The following is a 14,077-nucleotide window of genomic DNA, read 5'->3' as shown; positions in this document are numbered from 1 at the left end:
ACCTTTGCCCCCTGAAGTTTACGGTCAAGGCACTTTATTCGACCAATCAAAGGTTAAGAAAAACTAACTTCTTAGTGGCTGATTACGATTGACACATTAGAGTTATTGCTTTGGGCAGAGGATTAAGCAAAGATTTGGTTCAAATCTTGCACAACTAGCCACGTTTAGGGCTAAGCATTGTGGTTAAACATTAGAGGTTAGGATTAGGGATTAGGCTTCTGGTCTCATGATGTTGACATGTTAGTGATGTTTCTAGCACGGTTAGAAATTCAGGTTTTAAGTAACACAAAAGGACCAAGGTATGAGTTAAGTCCAAAACCGCATTCTCCAAGTATGTCCCACTCCCTGAGCAGAATCACTTAACGTCCTTGCTATAAAGCAGGCTACTGGGCATGACCTTAAGTGTACTGAGTGATTCTGGGTCCAAGAATCACAACTGAGAATGATGGTTAGGATTCGGGTTGACAATAAAGGGTCAGACATTAAATTGGGTTTAGTAGTCAGTCTCAACTTTGGTTAGGATTGATTTAGAATGTGAATAATCTTCATGTCTAAGAGAACTGCCTCCTTGAAGTCTGACATTGTCTCTCTCTTACTTCCAGATCACTGGGCCCAGGGGAGATGCAGACGTTGGAGGTCTCTTTGTTATATACGAGGACCATGTGAAAGTGGAGTGTAGAGGCTCAGATCGGGATGAAATGACTTTGAACATACAAAACTAGAGCCATACGATTATAATATATAGCTTAATAGATAACATAAATTTTATTGGTATATTTTGAAAATGATGGCCATAGAATTATTACTGTATTTATTGTAAAAAGTTTTGAAATAGTTATAGTTTTGAAAACATGCTGTATATATGAAGTTTCGTGATGGGTGTTCTAGCTGTTATGTCCATAAATACAATTTTGTTTTCATTCTTAAGAGAGGTTTTTGTCTTTTTATCTATTATACTTGCATAATTTATCTATTATATGTACAGGCGGGGGGGGTTCCCCCAAATTCTTCCACATAGAAATTTTTATTTCATGTTTAGTCTTCATTATTAAACTGGGAGAATTCCACTTAATTTTTAAAATTGCCTTATTTTAAAATGGACCTGTGTTTTAAAACAGGACATGTCTTATGTATTTTTAAAGAGGACAGTGCAATGTAACTCGAAGAAATATAATAAAAATCAAAAGTCTTCTCACCTTTACAATGCGTGTGATCACATCAGTCTAGATTGCTTGTTCGCCGTCAAGTGATATTATTCCTTAATGGGATGCTGGTTATTTGACCAAATTCCTTAAGTCTGAAAAAGAATCCTGAATTATTTTTCATGTAGCAAAAATTACAAGAGGCAGATCTTAAGCTAGACTCTTAAAGCAGGAAACCAGGGGAAAATAGTGAGGGAGAAAAACTAGGAAGAGTAGAAAGACGGAAGGAAACTGTATGGGCGCCTGAATAACAATCCAAAATTTTAAATAAAGGAAAGGTGTCTCAACAAGAGATGCATTCCTGGAAATAGTCCAAGGCAAGGGAACACACAGGCAAAGGTGGTGTTTGCTACTTATATTATAATGGGAGTCTTTTTCACAACCTCAAATTCCAATTTTATGTAATGGAAAGAAAATCCAGAGCATGTGATGAAATAGAAACAACCAAAAATCAATGAGGGTGTTAGAGAAATTTCTGAGAAAAATGAGATGATAGGAAGGGCTAAAGCTGTTAAGTGAGATAGGCTTGGAGAGGAAAGAGCTAATAACATGAATACTGAGTTACTAGAGAAAAGCATCTCGGGAAATGGAAGCATCAGAACATACGTGAGCAGCTGCGGAAAGGAGCAGCGAGAAGCAAGACAAACCAACGAGAGACAAACCACAGGGCAGTAAGCTTCTGAGGAAAAAGAGCCACTGAGGAGATGTGGATAGGGTTTGAGAAAAAAGGGAACAACGTTAAGGACCCGGGAAAGGCTGAAGTATACAATGAGCTTGAAGTTTGACGGATGTAGTGGAGACTGAGTGCAGTGACGTGCATGCAGCAACTGAGGAGATGAAAGTTCCTATCCAGGTAGAAACTATTAAAGACAGGCACCTGCAATGCAATTGTAATAATGAAGTTCGGTCAATGTCACAGGTTAAGGCCACAGGCCCCCCACTAGACTGCCTTCGCTACAAGTTCAGGAGTCCCCAGGCCATATGCACTTCTCACCAACTGGCTACAAATTTGGGGACTCCCATACCCCTCTCAGATTTGATAATTCTCTAGAACAACTTAACGAGATTCAGGAAAGCATGATATGTACACTTTTATTACACACAAAAAAAAGAAAACAAAAATCATGGCCAGCCAAAAAGGAGAAGTGTGGGTTGGCAGGGTCCCAAACACAAACCTTCTGAGTCATCAGGATACATCAGCCTCCCAGCACAATGATGTGTATCACCAGCCAGGGAAAATCACCTGAGTTTTCATGTTGTATTGGACTGTTTCAGTTGCTTATAACAGAAGACCTAAAAGTGGGTAATTTATAAGGAAACAAAATTTATTTCTTACCTTTTCAGAGGCTGAGATGTCCAACGCCCAAGAAAAACAACTAGTGAGGGCTTTGTGGATGGGTGCTGACCCTTCACAGAAACGCAGGGTGCCACATGGCAAAACAGTGTGGCAAGAGAGAGCTAACACTACATTTATTTTTAAGCCTTTAATCCATTTTGAGTTGATTTTGGGATATGTTGAGAGGCACACGTCTAGTTTCATTCTTCTAAATAATGGCTATCCAGTTTTCCCAGCACCATTTATTGAAGAGGCACAGTCTTTTCCCCAGTGTATGTTCTTGGTGCCTTTCTTGAAGATCCTGTGCTTGTAAGTATGCGGGTTGATTTCCAGGTCCTCTGTTCTGTTCCATTTGTCCAAGTGTCTGTTTTTATGCCAGTACCATGCTGTTTTGGTTAACACAGCTTTGTAGTATCATTTGGATTCCGGTAGTGTAATGCCTCTGGTTTTACCATTATTATCATTTTTGGCTCAGGATTCCTTTGTTGTTCCCTATGAACGTTAAAATTAGTTTTTCTATTTCTGTGAGGAATGTCATTGGGATTTTGATGGGGATTGCATTGAATCCATAGATGGCTTTGGGTAGTACGGCCATTTTCATAATGTTAATTCTTCCAATTTAAGAGCATGGAATGTCTTTCCATCTTTTTATGTCCTTTTTAATTTCTTTCAGCAGTGATTTGTAGTTCTCATTCTAAAGGTCTTTCAGCTGCTTGCTTAAATTTATTCCTAGTTATTTCATTTTTTGGTGACTACTGTAAACGCGTTTGCTTTCTTGACTTCTTTTTCTGCTAGTTCACTGTGGGAGTATAAAAATGCTACTGATTTTCACATGTTGATTTTGTATCCTGCAACTTTACTGAAATTGTTTCTCAGCTACAAGAGTCTTTTTTTGTAGCATCTTTAGGTTTTCCTATATACAGGATCATGTCATCTGCAAACAACGACAGCCTGACTTTGTCTTTTCCAATCGAGATGCCCTTTCTTTCTTCCTCTTCCCTGATTGTTCTGGATAGTACTTCTAAAACTGTGTTAAATAGGAGTGGTTAGAAGAAAACACAGGGAAAGCACTTCAGGAAGTAGGACTGGACAATGACTTCACGAAAAAGACCCCAAAAGCACGGGCAACAAATGACAAATGAACAAATGCGATTGTACCAAACTAAAAGGCTTCTGAACAACAAAAGAAAGAATTAACGGAGTGGAACGGCAACCTACGGAATGAGAGAAAACACATGCAAACTATACATCCGACAAGGGATTGATATCCAAAATACACAAGAAACTCAAACAGCTTAACATTAAAGAAACAAGGAACCCAATTAAAAATTGGGCAAATGAGCTTAACAGGCATTTCTTAAAGAAAGATATACAAATGGCCACCAGACACATGAAAAGATGCTCAACATCACTCAGCACCAGGGAAATGCAAATCAAAATGACACACCCCAGTAAGATTAGCTACTATCAAGAAGAGAGAGAACCACAAATGCTGGAGAGGATGCAGAGAAAGAGAAACCCTCCTACACTGTTGGTGGGACTGTAAATTAGTGCAGCCATTATGGAAAACAGTATGGAGGTTCTTCCAACAAGTACAGATAGAACTGCCATATCATCCAGCAATCCCACTGCCGTATATACCCAGTGGAATGGAAATCATCATGGCAAAGGGATACCTGCACTCCCATGTTCATGTAGCTCTATTTACAGGGGCCACACTAAATGTCCATTGACAGATGACCGGATAAGGATATACACAATGGAATACTACATTGCCGTAAAAAGAATGAAATCCTGCCATTCATAGCAACATGGATGGACTAGAGAAAATTATGTTAAGTGAAATAAGCTAGGCACAGAAAGAGAAATACTGCATGTCCTCACTTATAAGTGGAGCTGAAAAACAAAAAAAATCCAAAACAACCAAATAGATGTATGAAAAATGTAAAAAAGGAAAGAAAGATACAACAATCACAATAATTCATTGAACTTTCAAAAGGAGACAACAGAACTGAGGTTACCAGAGATGTGAAAAGGGGAGCGGGAGGGGGAAAAGGGGGAGTGGGAGGTGGATTAGAGAGTAATTGGTAAAGGGCCACAAACAGTGATGACATTGTGTAATACTGCATATCCTAATTATACTATTGTGAGCACCACATATTGCACATGGGTATTGATATCCAATGCTGTACCCCCAGATATGTACAATCAATTATGTTTCAATTCAAAAAAAATAAATAAATCAAAAGAAAGAGCTAACTCCTTACTCTTTTTTGAAAGCCATCCGGACCGTGCCCATTACTTCATGCATGGATCGATCCATTCATGAGGGCACAGACCTCACAATCGAATTGTCTCCTAAAGGCCCAACTTTTCAATTGCCATAATAGGATTTCCCACCTTCTTAACAGTGCCACGGTGGGAATTAAGTTTCTATTATATTAAACTTTAGGGGATGCAATTCAATCCATAGTACATGTGCAGAGTTTTTATTGGGGTTTCATTACATAGGCATGGTTGATTCAATCATCAGCCATGTGACTGAACTCAATCTCCAGCCCCCACTCTCCTTCCTGGAGGTTGGGCTGACATCACATGGCTCAAAGCTGCAACCCTCTAATCACATGGCTCATCTTTTTGGTGTGCCCCCCATGCTAACTCACCTGGTTAGCATAAACTCAGGTGTAGTCCAAGGGGCCCACCATGAGTAACAGACACTCCTATCACCCAGAAAATTCCAAGGATTTAGAGGATCCCTCCAGGAGCCAGAGACAACGACCAGACAAATTATTCTTTATACAACACTTCGTACAGCCACAGTTGGGAGATCTGTCAGAGCTCGGCAGTCAGGGAAGGTGAACAGGTGAAGATGCAGGGACACTTTAGGACAGACCTACGACACAAGAAGACAGGAGAAGCCAAAGAAATGGGAAGGATTGAAACTTGGGGGTGCACATGGGCAACTGAAACAGCTTAGAAGATCCGAGAAAGGTGGCAGAGGAGAGAGGATCTAGGCATAGGAGCAGCTAGTGTCAGGTGAGCAACGGAGTGCAGAGAAGACGAAGAAAAAAGTACGTTTGTGTGGTGGGGAAGGGTGCCGGTAGGATCAGTGAGATCAGCCGATGAGCACCGAGTAACCACACACAGCAAAACCAGTGGGAGGGGCCACAGGGACAGCTGCACCTGATGGAGATGGCTCCAGGAGAGGACAGCACTCAGAAGTGGGTGCAGGTGGAGTACTAACGTGGAGAATAGTTCAGCAGGTATGGAAACAGATACAAACAAAGAGGAGGAACAGTCTGATGGAAGCAGCTTGGGAACAGGTATCACTGATGAGACACATAGGAATTTGCATGAACATAAGAAGATCTGGGTCTCCACAGGACTGCAGGTGAGGGCAGGTGAAGAAAGAAGAGCAGCTAAGGTGAGGGATGAGCTGAATGAAAAGAGTCGCCCAGGAAACAAGGTGATGGACGCTGTATTAGTCTGCCTCTGTTGCTTTCAACGAACTATTGGAACTGGGCACTTTGTAAGAAAACAAAATTTACTGCTCACAGCTTTAGGGGCTGGGACGTCCAAACTCCAGGGAACACACCTGGCGAGGGTCTTGGTGGTGATAACAGTGACCCAGGAGTCTCACATGGCAGAAAATGGCACAGCAGAGAGAGAGTTCCTCATGCACACTCCTTGTAACGTGCTCAGAATCACGCCCCTGACCACTATTATTCATCAATTCAGTAGGGCATGGTCTTGCAAGCTAATCACCTCTTCAAGGCCCCACCTTTCAATTACCATAACAGAGTTTACCACCCTCAACAGTTACAGTGGGGATTAAGTTTTGGGGGGACATTTAACCCAAGGCATTCCACCCCTGGCTCCCCGAAACTCACGTCCTTTTCACATACAAATAGATTCATATCAACTCCAAAGTTTTAACTGGTTTCAACTCAAAAGTCCAAAGTTATTCAAAGTCGTCCCATCTATGAAATCTAAAACAAGTTATCTACTTTCAAGATACAATGGTGGGACAAGCAGGGGGTACGTATTCCCGTTCAAAAAGGGAAGAGTAGGCCAAAAGAAAGTGGTAACAGGTCCCAAACAAGTCCTAAACCCAGCAGGGCAGGCACTAAATCTCAAAGCTGGCAAATCACATACCTTGACTCCATGTTCGATATCTTCTGCATGCAGGTGTGAGGGTTAGGGCCCCAAGTCCTCCGGCAGCTCCCCTCCCACGACTTTCTTAGGTGATGCTTCAGCTCTCGCAGGCTGGCACTGCATACTGGTAGCTCTACAATTCTGGGGTTTCCATGGCGGTCCTGCTCTCACAGCTCCACTAGGCATGGTTCTGAGGGCTTTAAAAGGAGAGTGCACGAGGAACTAGCTCTCTCTCTGCTCTGCCATTTTCTGCCATTGTTGTAAAGGCACCACCAAAGAAGACCTTCACCAAAAGTGCTCCCTGGACTTTGGACTTCCCAGCCTCTGAAACCATAAGCAATAGATTTTGTTTTTTTATAAATTACCCAGTCCCAGGTATTTTGTTATAAGCAACAGAAATGGACTAATTTGGATGCCAACCATGAAGCAGTGACAAACCAGGCAAGGAAACAGATGGCCTGGCCACAGAGGACAGGAGGAGGGTTGGCAGAGCTTAGGGACCCTGGAACAGAACACTGTGGGACTGGCTCAGAGGCAGAGAGAAGCCTGAGAAGAGGACTGACCCAGCTGGGGAGAAGGGGAAACTGAGGCTGCTGAGAAGGGGATGAAGCTCAAGTGACTCCCAAGGCAAAGAGAATGGGCCAGCTGAGAACGGGAGAGAGGCTGGACGACACTGACTAGCCTCCAGGGAAAATCAATCCAGGGAGCTGCTTGGGAGAAATGTTCTGATGATGGAAGGATATGGACTTCCAAAGGGAGACAGCAGGAACTACTAGGAGAAGAGGAACGTGGGAGAGTCAGAGCGGCCAAGCTTCCTGAACTGAAGATCCTAAAGAACTGCATGTGGAGGCCAAGCCAAGCTAGGGAGGCAGTGGCCCTGGAGGCTGCAGCATGGGGCTGGGAGCAGCTGGATGTCCCAGAGAATAGAGGGGTGGGAGAAGGTGAAACTGTATGGTGAGAAGCTGGAAAAGTAGGAGCGTAACAGGAATCAAGGGTGTGATGGGATCATAACTCACACAGTGGATCAGATGGGAAAACCGAAACTACGGCACATAATTGGGCATCCAGAATTTCATGAGCGGAGGAAAAGAATCATGCTACAGGACTTGTGAAGATGAATGGGATGCCCAGGAAATAGTGGCTGTAATGGATGGAACTGCAGCGGGCATCTGGGATGGTTTAAGAGTGGGAACAAGCAAGAGGAAGGAGCTTTATGAAGATGAAACACTGAGAAATTAGGAAGAAATGATAGGAGTGAAACAAAGGAGTCCAGCAGGAAACTTCAGGGCACCTGTCTCTGCAGCTACTCCCATCCATTCAGCTTCTTGCCCAAGATGCTCCTGCTTCTCTGTGGCTGTGCTCTTCTTCCTCGTGACCAAAGTGCCTGCTCTGGTTGTTCAGCTACCCTCACCTGTAAATACCTCCATCTCTTGTAAAGATGGAGGCAGAGATTAGAGTGCTGCAGCTAGAATCCTGTTTTAAAAAACAAACACATAATGACATTTTATTTCCAGGCTTTATAATTATATAATTTACATTTCCAGACATTATGGCCTCCTGGCAGAATAAAACTTGTAGAACATCTATGTAGGGGTAGATTCTAGAGAAATATAGAAATCAGAAAATCCAAGTGCCCCAAAAGAAAAGATACATAGTTTTAATTCTGTAAAACTTTTAAATTTTGATGTGAAGAAAGGACCATTTTAACCAAGTCAAAACACAAATGATACTGGAAAATTTAATTATAACACATTTTTCAAGGGTATGCCATTTCTAATATGAGAAATAAATAAGGGGGAAAAAACAAAGAAAAAAGAAAAATAGCACGGAATATGAACCCAGGAATTACAATTAAGAAGGGGTAAGCGTCTGATATATATGGAAAATATCTGAGCCTTACTGTATTAGTCCGCTGGGGCTGTCATAACAAAATACCATAGGGTGTGCGGCTTAACTAGTAGATATTCATTTTCTCACAGTGATGAACGCTGGAAGTCCAAGATCAAGGTGCTGGCAGGGTTGGTTTCTGGTGAAGCCTCTCTTCCTGGTTTGCAGACATCCACCTCCTTGCTGTGTCCTCATGAGGCCTTCCGTCTGTGCAGGAGCACAGGAGAGAGTGAGAGTTCTGGTCTCTCTTCCTCTTCTTACAAGGGAACCATTTCTATCAGATCAAGGCCCCACTGTTATGACCTCATTTAACCTTAAATACCTCCTTAAAGACCCCATCTCCAAATACAGTCCCATTGGGGTTAGGGCTTGAACATATGAATTTTGGGGGGATACTATTTAGTCCATAACACTTAACTGTATTAATTCATTTCTGTTGCTTATAACATAAATGCCTCAAACTGGGTGAATTATTAAGAAAATAAAAGTTACCTCTTACACTTTCAGAGGCTGGGAAGTCCAAAGTCCAGGGAACACACCTGGCAAAGGCTTTGAAGGTGGTGACAGTGACTCAGGGATCTCACGTAGTAGAAATGGTGGAGCAGAGAGAGAGAGAGAGAGAGATTGAGAGAGAGAGAGAGAGACAGAGAGAGACAGAGAGAGACAGAGAGAGAGAAAGAGAGAGAGACGCTCATGTACACTCCTTTTAAAGCCCTCACAACCATGCTCATGAACTACGGCATGGTCCTTACAGTCTAATCACCTCTTCAAGACCCCATCTTCAATGATCGTAATAGGATTTCCAACCCTCAACACTTACGGAGGGGATTAAACTTCAGTGACTTTGGGGGGCCATTCGATCCACTGCATTTAGTAATGGCCAGCAATATTATAACCACAGCAATAGGCTCTTCTTTTCATAATATTTAATATGTTTGACAATATTCAGTGTCATGGAAGGTGTGGGAAATGAACACTCTCGTGCCCTGCTGATGAGTAGAGTGTAATGCATTAATGTGTTGGATAATGACGAAACAGGGAGACTCCAAAATACAGCAGTTCAACCAAAATGGAGACTTCTTCCTACCTCACGTGACAGTGCAATGGTAAAAGGGAAATCATTCTCTCACGAAGCCAACCAGGGTCACCGTTGGATGGCTTGGCTCTGCTGCTCTTGACAGGTGGCTCCCATCTCTGGGTCCAAGATGACTGTTGAGGTTTGTCACTCTTCACCACCGAGGGGGCAGGAGGAAAAGAGGAATTCCAGGATCAGTGCCCTTGCCTTTAAGAAAACGATTCAGTGATTACTCAGACTCTTTTCTCTCAAATGTCTTTAGCTTTAATTCATCATATGCCACACCAACTGTAACCAAAGTTGAAAACAATATTAGGGGTTGCATTACCAAAAGGAAGGAGGAGAGAATGCCAGCCATTGCTATATGCCAATGGATACACAACTAATTTAGAAAAGTCATTTTTTGTTTTGTTTTAAAAATCAACTTGATTAAGAAATAATATAAATAACAACAATCATTTGTTTTCTGTGCACATTTTGATGACTTTTGGAAAATTTATATGACCGTGTAACTACCCTGGCTCTATGAAGCCACTAATCTGCTTTTTGTGCCTAAGATTCGACTTGTCTTTTCTAAAGTTTCATAAAATTGGAATTATGCAGTACTCTCTCGTGTCTGGATTTTTCACTCAACAGAATGTGCTTTTATTGCAATTACATAATGGGATTCCTTTGATTTTTATTTCAAAATAATCAGAGATTAACAGAAAATTGGGAAGACAGTACACAGAGGTTCCAAGTACCATTTACCCAATTTCCCCCAATGATGACATCTTACATAACCATAGTATAATACTCAAATCAGAAAACTGACATTGATACAACGTGTGTATAGGTCTATGCCATTTTACTATACATTTTTGTAAACATCACTGGATCAAGATATAAACCTATTCCATCACCACCAATAATTCCCTGGTGCTACCTACCCTTACATAGTCACACTCACTGTCCTAACTGCCAGGGGCTCCCCTGGCAGCCCCTAATTAGTTCTCTTTCTGTATAATTCTGTCATTTGGAGAAGGCTATATAAATGGAATTATACAGTATGTAATTTGGGGGCTTGCTTTTTTCACTTAGCACAACTCCCTAGAGATCCAAGAGGTTAGGGGTATCAATAGTTTGTTCCTTTTCACTGCTGAGTTGTATTCCATGGTACAGATGTACTTCAGTCTGTTTAATTATTCATCCACTGAAGGATGTCTCGGTTGTTTCAAGTTTGGGGCTATTACAATTAAAGATACAATGAACATTTGTGCGCAGGTGTTTGTGTGGACACAACGGTTCATTTCTCTGGGATAAATACCTAGGAGTATGATTGCTGGGTTGCGTTGTAGTTGCATTTTTAGTAGAAAACTGCCCAAATTTACTGTTTAGTTTGAGAGTTCTTTATATATTCTAGATAGTAGTACTTTGTCCTTTGATCCTCTGAACAGGATCTTTTGTAGAGCAAAAGTTTTTAATTTTCATCAAGTGCAATTCATCAATTTTCTCTGTTATGGGCTGTGCTATTGGTTTCAAGTCTAACAAGCTGCTTCTAAATCCTGAAGATTTTCAATTCCTAAATTTTTTTTTTAATTTTATACTTCTACATTTTACATTTAAGGCAGTTTTACATTTTGAGTTAATTTTCAATTAACCTTTTGAGCTTTAAGTCAAGGTTCAGTTTTCTACTTCTGCTGTCCAATTGTTCCACCACCATTTGCTAAAAAAGCTCTTTTTTCCTCCATTGAGTTTATGTTTGTTTTTTGTGGCTGGGCAGTACTGGGATCCAAACTCTTGACCTTAGATTTGAGTTGTTTCCCCACCCTTGCCAAAAACCAGTTACACATATTTGTGTGGGTATATTTCTGGGTTCTCTGTTCAATTATCTATCTTTCCACCTATACGACACAGTCTTTCCTTTTTTTTTTTTTTTAATTTTATTTTGTCAATATACATTGTGGCTGATTATTGTTGCCCCTCACCAAAACCTCCTTCCCTGCTCCCTACCCCCCTCCCCGCCACCAATGTCCCCTCTGTTTGCTTGTCGTATCAACTTCAAGTAATTGTGGTTGTTATATCTTCTTCCCCCCCCCGCCCGGTTTTGTGTGTGTGTGTATGTGTGTGTGTGTATGAATTTATATATTAATTTTTAGCTCCCACCAATAACTGAGAACATGTGGTATTTCTCTTTCTGTGCCTGACTTGTTTCACTTAATATAATTCTCTCAAGGTCCATCCATGTTGTTGCAAATGGCAGTATTTCACTCGTTTTAATAGCTGAGTAGTATGGTATTGTGTAGATGTACCACATTTTCCGTATCCACTCATCTGATGATGGACATTTGGGCTGGTTCCAACTCTTGGCTATTGTAAAGAGTGCTGCGATGAACATTGGGGAACAGGTATACCTTTGACTTGTTGATTTCCATTCCTCTGGGTATATTCCCAGCAGTGGGATAGCTGGGTCATATGGTAGATCTATCTGCAATTGTTTGAGGAACCTCCATACCATTTTCCACAGAGGCCGCACCATTCTGCAGTCCCACCAACAATGTATGAGAGTTCCTTTTTCTCCGCAACCTCGCCAGCATTTATCGTTCAGAGTCTTTTGGATTTTAGCCATCCTAACTGGGGTTAGATGGTATCTCAGTGTGGTTTTGATTTGCATTTCCCGGATGCTGAGTGATGTGGAGCATTTTCTCATATGTCTGTTGGCCATTTGTATATCTTCCTTAGAGAAATGCCTACTTAGCTCTTTTGCCCATTTTTTACTTGGGTTGCTTGTTTTTTTCTTGTAAAGTTGTTTCAGTTCCTTATATATTCTGGATATTAATCCTTACTCAGATGTATATTTTGCAAATATTTTCTCCCACTCTGTTGGTTGTCTTTTAACTCTGTTAATTGTTTCTTTTGCTGTGCAGAAGCTTTTTAGTTTGATATAATCCCATTTGTTTATTTTTCCTTTGGTGTCCCTTGCTTTTGGGGTCATATTCATGAAGTCTGCGACACAGTCTTTCTTACTATAGCTATACAATGTCTTGAAATAAGGTACAAGGGTTTCTTCCATTTTATTCTTCTTTTTGGAAATGGTCTTTGCCATTCTAGTTCCTATTCCTTTCTGAAATATAAAATTTAGAATAATCTTGTCCATATCTAAAAAAAAATCTGGCTGGGATTCTGGATTGGAAGAAAATTGGTATGTTTGCTATGGTGTCGAGCCTCAATGGGCTAGGGTATAAGAATAAGGACAAGGCTCTGAGTTCCTCCCTCTGTCAGGAGGCCTGGGGCTTCCTACAGTGGGAGGAATGGGATTTTCTACTGGCCCACTAGTCCATCCATGTGATCTCCAAAGGTAGGACATACAAGGCAACTTAGCCTTGCTTGTGGGAACACACGGTTTGGGAGTCCTCAACTTCCCATGCAACTCATTCATCAAATAAACTTAATTATTTCTAACACTTCTCTTTTTATAAGGTGAAAAAACAAATTCTGTCATTTTCCTCAGGCCCCCTAGGAAATTTCAAAGACACTTCGGTACAAAAGATACACTGAAAGTTTTATTTTATTGTATTTCATCTTACACTTAGGATTGAACTTGGGGATGGAAAAATCAAATGTCATCAGGAGATCTGAATACTTAAGATAGGACTGATGGCGGAGGTAGGGTCTGGGGGCCCCAATAGTTGGCCTCAATCCACCCAGTCCTCTTACCAGGTTCTTGACTCAGCCACAGGAAAGAATTCAAGGGCAGAGTCACAACAGACAGTGAGAACAAATTTTAGATGACAGATAAGAAGTACAGGTTCCACAGAGAGTGCGGCATGCTCCAGAGACGGAGCAGGCCCCACACCACTTTAACACAAAAGTTCAGTACAGACATCGAGAAAAACATACCTGAAGTTCAGTACAAAGTGCAGCTGGCTCAAGAGAATGAGCAGCCACCTGCTGAAAGTCAGTTAAATACAAAGTAAAATACACGCACCTCACCCAGGGAGACGCAAGCCACCTCCGGGATACTGAACAACAACCCTGCCTTTGGCTGGGATTCAGCTTTTATACTTTCTCTAACTAACAAACATTCAGTTGAGGGGCTGGCTCCCACACACTTAACATTTAGTCTTGCACATGCTCAGTCTGTCTATTCCTGGAGCATGTTCATTGGTCAGACCCTATCACATACACCGGGTGTATCTGAGAATGCTCTGTGCTCTCTTACTGAGCATGTCCAGCCACTGGATTTGCATAAGCCAGCCCCTCCTGGTGTCATTTTCCCCTGTTGGTTCTGAAAATAGGTCTAACTGGCAACAGTAATGTTCCCCTAGGAGAGAGCTCAGAGCAGGGGGCCTGAGACCTAAGGGAGTGGCTGGAGACCCAGAGGCATGCATGTCCTGAAATCCAAGCCCAGGGAAATGGCACCTCCTGTATCAGGATCACGAA

This window comes from Cynocephalus volans, chromosome 3 (assembly GCF_027409185.1).
Source record: "Cynocephalus volans isolate mCynVol1 chromosome 3, mCynVol1.pri, whole genome shotgun sequence".
Taxonomy (NCBI): domain Eukaryota; kingdom Metazoa; phylum Chordata; class Mammalia; order Dermoptera; family Cynocephalidae; genus Cynocephalus; species Cynocephalus volans.
The sequence above is the reverse complement of the archived record's forward strand: the minus strand, read 5'-3'. Positions refer to the sequence as shown.